The sequence below is a fragment of the Sus scrofa genome, chromosome 17 (genome assembly GCF_000003025.6).
Source record: "Sus scrofa isolate TJ Tabasco breed Duroc chromosome 17, Sscrofa11.1, whole genome shotgun sequence".
In the NCBI taxonomy this organism is placed as follows: domain Eukaryota; kingdom Metazoa; phylum Chordata; class Mammalia; order Artiodactyla; family Suidae; genus Sus; species Sus scrofa.
The window spans coordinates 35,663,896-35,671,069 of NC_010459.5; positions in this window are offsets into that span (position 1 = coordinate 35,663,896).

A 7,174-nucleotide genomic window follows, 5' to 3' on the forward strand; every position below is an offset into this window, starting at 1 on the left:
GTTTTACTGAAGGGGAAGGCCCAGAGGAGGCGGCTGGTAGAAGGTCACACCGCAAGTTGGTGGCAGGGTAGAACGAGAGCCCAGCTTCTTCGGGGTCCCGCCAGAACACCCCAGCCATGATGCCCCCCTTCCACTTTTTCTCCACCTCCAGGAACCACTAGCCATGCCGGAGGGCCTGATTTCCCTCCCTCAGCACAACTCCGGGTGACTCTCCCCTCCAGGTTCTTTCTCCCCCCACCCCCAGTCAGCCCCCACCCCTGTCCACTTGTGTTCCCCAAATTGGTCCCATCTCCTGGTATTTACTACATCTGTGCCATCCTCAGTCCTGACCCCACTCACCCCTCTGCTCTCCCCCAGGAGGGGGAGGGGACCCCAAGCTGGGACTTCTGTACTGAGACTCTTTTGTACACCACAAACTTTTTGTATATTTTTAATTTTGCTGCGACATGAGATATTAAAAGTCATTTCAGTACGTGCTGTTTGCGTCCTATTGTTTGGCTATTCTGGGCCAGAGAAAGGAGATGAGGAAGGAGGGAGCAGAGAGAAGGAATCCCTATGGCTCCTTTAAGAGACAGAGACATTTAGCTGGAAGAGGACAGTAGTACACAAAGCCCACTGTAGAGTGAACAGAGCTTCACTTGGTCAACCAGAATGGTGGGTGGAGCCAAAAATGTAGGGACCATCTCCAAAGCCCTCATTTTACAGAAAAGGAAAAAAAGAGATTGGGGACAGACTTGCTAGAAGTCAGGACCTAGTCTGAATCCTTATGCCACTAAAACAAATGTTTATTGAGTACTTACTGCGTGCCAGGCACTCTCCTAGACACAATGAACAAGAAAGATATAAAATAGTCATGATCATTGCCCTCATGGGGCTTACATTCTAGAGGGTACTGCCCCTAAAAGACCTCTCTGCCTCCAGTGTTTCCACCCTCCAATCCAGTCATTTTCAAACTTTGATATGCAGGAGTTCCCATGATGGCTCAGTGGCAACAGACCTGACTAGTATCCTTAAGGATGTAGGTTTGATTCCTGGCCTTGCCCAGTGGATTAAGGATCCTTGGCTCGGATCTGGTGTGGCTGTGACTGTGGCAAACGCCGTCAGCTACAGCTCTGACTTGACCCCTAGCCTGGGAACTTCTACATGCTGAGGGTGTGGACCTAAAAAGAAAATAAATAAATAAATAAATAAATAAATAAATAAATAAATAAGAACATTTCCAAATGCATCAGAATTATCTAGGGCAGAGGGAGCTCATTTAAAATGCAGATTTCCATCCCCATAAGCAGAGGGTGGATAGAGCACCCTTGGAAATCTGCACTTGAGAGGCTCTGCAGAAGATCTGGTGCAAGGGGCTCTGAGAGCGTCACTTTGAGGACCACAGCTCCTATGCATCCTCCCCCAAATCTGATGATGACGTTTCCTGGCTTTATTTATTTATTTATTTATTTATTTATTTTGCTTTTTAGAGCTGCACCCGTGGCATATGGAGGTTCCCAGGTTAGGGGTCGAATCAGAGCTTCAGCTGCCAGCCTACACCACAGCCACAGCCACGCACGATCCAAGAAACATCTGCGACCTACATCACAGCTCACGGCAATGCCAGATCTTTAACCCCCTGAGCGGGGCCAGGGATCGAACCTGCAACATCATGGTTCCTAGTCAGATTCATCTCCGCTGCACCACGATGGGAACTCTGACATCTCCTGACTTTAGAATCTCCCCTAGTTCCCCAGGGCCTTCAGGATAAAGATTGTTGGCTTTGAAAAAACATAAGCATAAAAGCTGTGAGTCAAGTTTATTCAGTGTCTTACTGAGGACTATAGTCTGGGACATAACCTCTCAGACAGCTCACAGAAACTGTTCTGAAGAGGAAAGGGAGGAGGTCAGGGTGCCGTGGGGGGCAACTGCAACCAAACACACGTCTCGGTAGAAGATTGCTGCTCATGGAAGAACAGATATCTTAGTTAAATGGCTTTAGTGCTTTTCTAAGTATGGGAAGATGCAAGAGTCCTGGTTCATAAAACATTTCTCCTGAAAACATCTTACTATCTGAACGTCTGTTCTGCCAGTTTCCCCAGAGCTCATGAATGCCTCGTGTCTAATCTCCACCCTGAACTCCTTTCAGATCAGTGGCTGCAGTAGCTCATAACTCAAATTTTTTTTATGGCCTCACCTGCAGCATAGAAAAGTTTCCAGGCCAGGGGTTGAATCGGAGCCACAGCTGTGGCATATGATACAGGCGTGGCAAGGCCAATCCTTAACCCACAGAGACAACACCAGTCTCTTAACCCGCTGAGCCACAAGGGGAAATCCTAATGACTCAATTTTTATAGAACCAGATGGCTAGTGACATTCTTCAGAAGGCAAGAACAAATACTTTGTCTGATGCTGACTTTTCACAACCTGAACCTAAAATATCTCCTGATTCCCACCTCCAACACCACCTGCCTGGCCCTCATAACTTCTCCAGACCACCGTCTTCCTGTTTCTGTGACCTGACCACCCAAAGGTTTTTCTCAGCATGCTCTCATGCAGGAAGAGGCCCATTTCCTAGGAGCCTCCAGCCCAAGTGCTCAGGGCATGTAGTCCCCCCCTGGCCCCAGAGGCAAGTCATGATTGGCCTCACAATAATTCTCAAAGTGCGGTCCCCAGACCAGCATCACAAGGAAATTTGTTAGAAATGCTGATTCTCAGAGCCTATCCCAAACCTACTGAATCAGTCAGTGTGGAGGTGGGGAGCAGTGTGTTTTTATAAGCCTTCCGGGTGATTCTGATGTACACACAAGTTTGAGAACCATTGGTCCAAGATAATTCCCCTGACAGGGTGTTGGTGGGGGCAGAGGCCCATGATCCAATTCTGTGAAGCAGAAACTGTTATGTGTCCCCCAGGATCCATATTCCACTTTTTCCTATAAGAGAATTTTTAGCTGGGCACATGGCCACTCAGAACAAAAGACTGTATTTCCCAGCCTCCTTTGCAATTAGGCATTGCCATGGAAACAAGCTCCAGACAATGCGATGTGAACAGTAGAGCTTTGTGCTGCTTCCGGGTCATCTCTTAAGAGGGAGGAGCTGTGCTCTCTGCTGGATCAGTTTACCCTTCCTACTACTAGCTAGACTGCAGGTGTGGAGAGCCACCTTGAAGCTGAGAGCAAAACCCTAGCATGGTTTAGCAGCAAAAGAGGAAGCCCCTTCCTTGGTCCCAGATGCATGGCCATACCTGCCCTGGACTGCTTACGTGATGGAAGAGATCAGCTTTTATCATGTTTAAGCCACTGATATTTGGGTCTTTGTTATAGCTGAACTATATCCTGGCTAATAATCTGGCACTTAGATTCCTAAAGGAAGTCTTTTTTTTTTTAAGTCTTTTTTCTTTTTTTTTTTGTCTTTTCTAGGGCTGCTCCCACAGCATATGGAGGTTCCCAGGCTAGGCGTCCATTCAGAGCTGTAGCCACCGGCCTAGCCACAGCCACAGCAACACCAGATCCTTAACCCACTGAGCAAGGCCAGGGATCGAACCCACAACCTCATGGTTCCTAGTCAGATTCATTAGCCACTGAGCCAAGATGGGAACTCCCCTAAAGGAAGTCTTTTGAAGAATCTTTGAGAAACTGTTATGTGTTGGGAAAGGTTTTCCTTCTTGATAAAAAGATACGCAAGAAGGGGAAACTCTTGACCTCATCAAGGGATGAGAGCATCAAAAGCAGGATAATGATGAATAGGTATCATATCTGCACGATGCTCCTACAACCAGTACAGCCTTCTCACCAGCTGTATTAGTTTGCTGGGATCCCATAACAAAATATTACAGACTGGGTGACTTAACAGAAACTGATTTTCTCTCAGTTCTGGAGGCTTAGAAGCCCAAGATCAAGGTGTCAGCAGGACTAGTTTCTTCTGAGGTCTCTGCTTGGCTTGCAGATGGCAGCTTTCTCACTGTGTCCTCGCATGGTCTTTCCTCTGCACATGCGCGCTTGTGGTGTCTGTGGGTACAAATGTCCTCCTCGTACAAGGACACCCATCATATTTGATTAGAACCCACTCGATGGCCTCATTTTAACTTAATCACCACTTTAAAGACCTTATCTCCCCAAACAGACATATTCTGAGGTACTGGTTGTTAGGGCTTCAACATATAAATTTGAGGGGGAAACAATTCTGCTTATAACACCAGCAAAGCGAAGCCATAAGGGACTTGATGCCATTTTTGAGCTGCTCAATTGACCAGCCCTTGGGCTTTGTCTTGAGAGATAATAAATTTTCCTTACTGTCTAAGCCACCTTTGATCGAATAGTCTATTCTTAGCAGCCAAAACACTGCATCGCAGCCAAAACATGCTCTACCCTCTGCCTAGAGTGACCTTCCTGTCCATTCACCCTTCAAGGCTTGGCTTGAATGTCACAGGCTTGGTGAGTGACTCCTGATTCTGCCTTCTCCAAAGAAGTCAGGTGCCCTGAATCAGAGTTCTTTGCCTGTGTCTCTTTCTCTCTCATCAGATCAGGGTCATTGTGCACATGGCTGCCACACACACCACCACCACCCCTGCCTTGTCCCATGGCAATCCATTTTTCATTGGGGATAGATCTGGTTTTTCTAATCAGCACTCCAGGGCAGCCCGTGCCAATCAGCTGGAGGTGGCTCAAAGGAGGTGAATCCTATTTGCCACAACTGTTAACGTCTTTGAGAACACAGACTTTGGTTTTCTCCTCTCTTTCTAAATTCACAAGCAAGTTTATGACTAAGTATTACCATTGTATGCTCCTGATCCAGTTTAATCCCTGCAGCAGCCTTCTGAAGCCAGCATCATCATTATCCTGCTTTTGATGCATGAGGCTACTGGTTCAAGTTCATACACCTTTGAATCTAGTTCCGCCTTGCTCCACCCATTTCTACTGACATGTATTAAGCGCTTGATCTGTTCATGGCCCTGGGGTGGGTGCTGCAGGGAAGACTGAGGTAGTGTGTGATTTCTAGTGGCATCCGGAGCACTTCTTGTCCTATTTGAGACCATGAGTTCAATGATGTTTGGAGTTAGTCCACGGGTAACAGATGTTCCTATTTTATAGATAGGGAAACTGAGGCTCGGAGACAGGAAAAGGCTTGCCAAAGCCAGTCATGGAGGTGCCAGAACAAAAGAGCACCTTGCATTCCCTGCTGCCCCTCTGAGGATGGGAATTCGGGACCTGTGCAGGGTTAACTGGGAGAGGGTGCTGGGGCGGTCGGGGTTGGGTAGCACATCCTGGCCTCTTCCTGTTGGCCCCACAGGCTGAGGGAGATGTCACTTCCTGCTGTTGGGAGGTGACCGGCAGGATGGACGGGAGCAGGAAGGGGTGGCCGTGAACCAGCACTAACCAGCCTGGGCCATTTCCTCACCCCGGAAAGAGGGAAGGAGAGAGAGAGGGAAGACTGGTGTTTGGGAGTCTCCTGTGGCCCTCACACCCAGAGACAGTGGGTGCTCAGACCCCTGCTCCCACGGGCACTGATCTGGCACAGGCAGGCGTTCAGAAAAAAAAAACTTTCAAAACAATCCTATGCACTGGCCCCTGCACGTCACAGTTTCCAATGGCCTTCTCAGCCCCGGCCTAAGGGCTTTCCTGCCATCCCTCTGACTGTAGGACAGAGTTGGGGGATTATTGCTGCCACCGGAAAGATGAGGAAGCTGAGGCCCAGTGAGGTTGCAATGAGCAGTCTGCCCTGGATTGTACAGCAAATTAGTACCAGGACTTGGGTCTCCAGAACCCAGGGGCCGTGGCAAGGTGAGGAGCAGTCACTCAGAACCTTTCCACCTGTCCTGGGTGGACCCTGCAGAGGACATAAGCCCTAGAGGGAGAGACCCAGGCTTCAGATCAGAGCCAGATCAGAGAGCTAACCCAGGTCCTCCACATGCTGCGAGCACAGCCAAAAAAAAAGTAAAAGAAGTCCCAAGTCCTTCTCTCATTCACTGTAAGCCTTCCTTGGGTCAGACTCTGCAGCTGAACTTGTTTTTAAAATCTGTATAACAGGTATACAGATTTTAAATGGTACCCCAATATTGGGAAAAATAAGCAAGATGAAATACATGAAGTGCTCAGCTCAGAACCACAGAAAGAGCACTGACTGTCTAATATTATTCTCCCAGGAGATAGTAAAAGAGCCCAGGACGCAAAGACGCACAGGTAGGTAGTTAATATTTATTGAATACTTCACATGTGCCAGGAACTTTTCTAAGTACATTTAATTCTTACAAGGTCACTCTGCGATCAGACTGGTACTATGCCAATTTTCTTTTTCTTTTCTTGTTTTGTTTTGTTTTGTTTTGCTTTGTTTTAGGGCCACATTTGCAGCATATGGAAATTCCAGCCTAGGAGTTGAATTGGAGCTGCAGCTGCCAGCCTACACCACAGCCACAACACAGGATCTGAGCCACATCTGTGACTTATGCCACAGCATCACAGCTTGCAGCAACGCTGGATCCTTAACCCACTGAGCGAGGCCAGGGATTAAGCCCACATCCTCGTGGATAACTAGTCAGGTTCTGAGACACAAGGGGAATGCCCTTATGCCCATTGTATAGATGGGGAAATGGAGGCATAAAAGGTGTCAGGCCCAATAGCATAACCCTAGTAAGTGGCAAAGCCAGGATTCCAACTCAGGCAGCTTGTCTCTGAAGTCCATGCGTACCACATCCGTCACTAGCAATGATTAATTTGAAAAATCATGACTTGCTTGAATATTTCAAAATCAATATTCCGTAGCTTAGGAAGCATTTTCCCACCCACTCTTTCTTACCACAGCAGCCCAGAGAGGAAGGCAATGTTCACCCCCCCTCATAAAGGGAGGGGGAAACTGAGGCTGTGAAACAGGGAACTAACCTGCCTTGCCAAGGTCACACAGCAAGGTCAGTGGCAGCAGTAGTGGTGGAATTTGGGATTTTCTGACTCCAAATTCAGGGGACTCTTTCCAGCCTGGCTCAGCTCCCAAGCCCCCTGAATAGCGAGTCTGCTGGCCGGAGCCCTGGGGCTTCCTCCACAGATCAGTTGCTCTGGCTGGGCTTCCACTGTTTGGCTGGAGGGTCCCAAGGCTGCGTCCCCCACCCCCACCCCACCTCCCCACCGCTCACTATCAGACGGGAGGGGCAGGAACTCCGAGGCTGGTGGAGTTTCCGACCAGGCAGGAAAAAGAACAAAGGAAC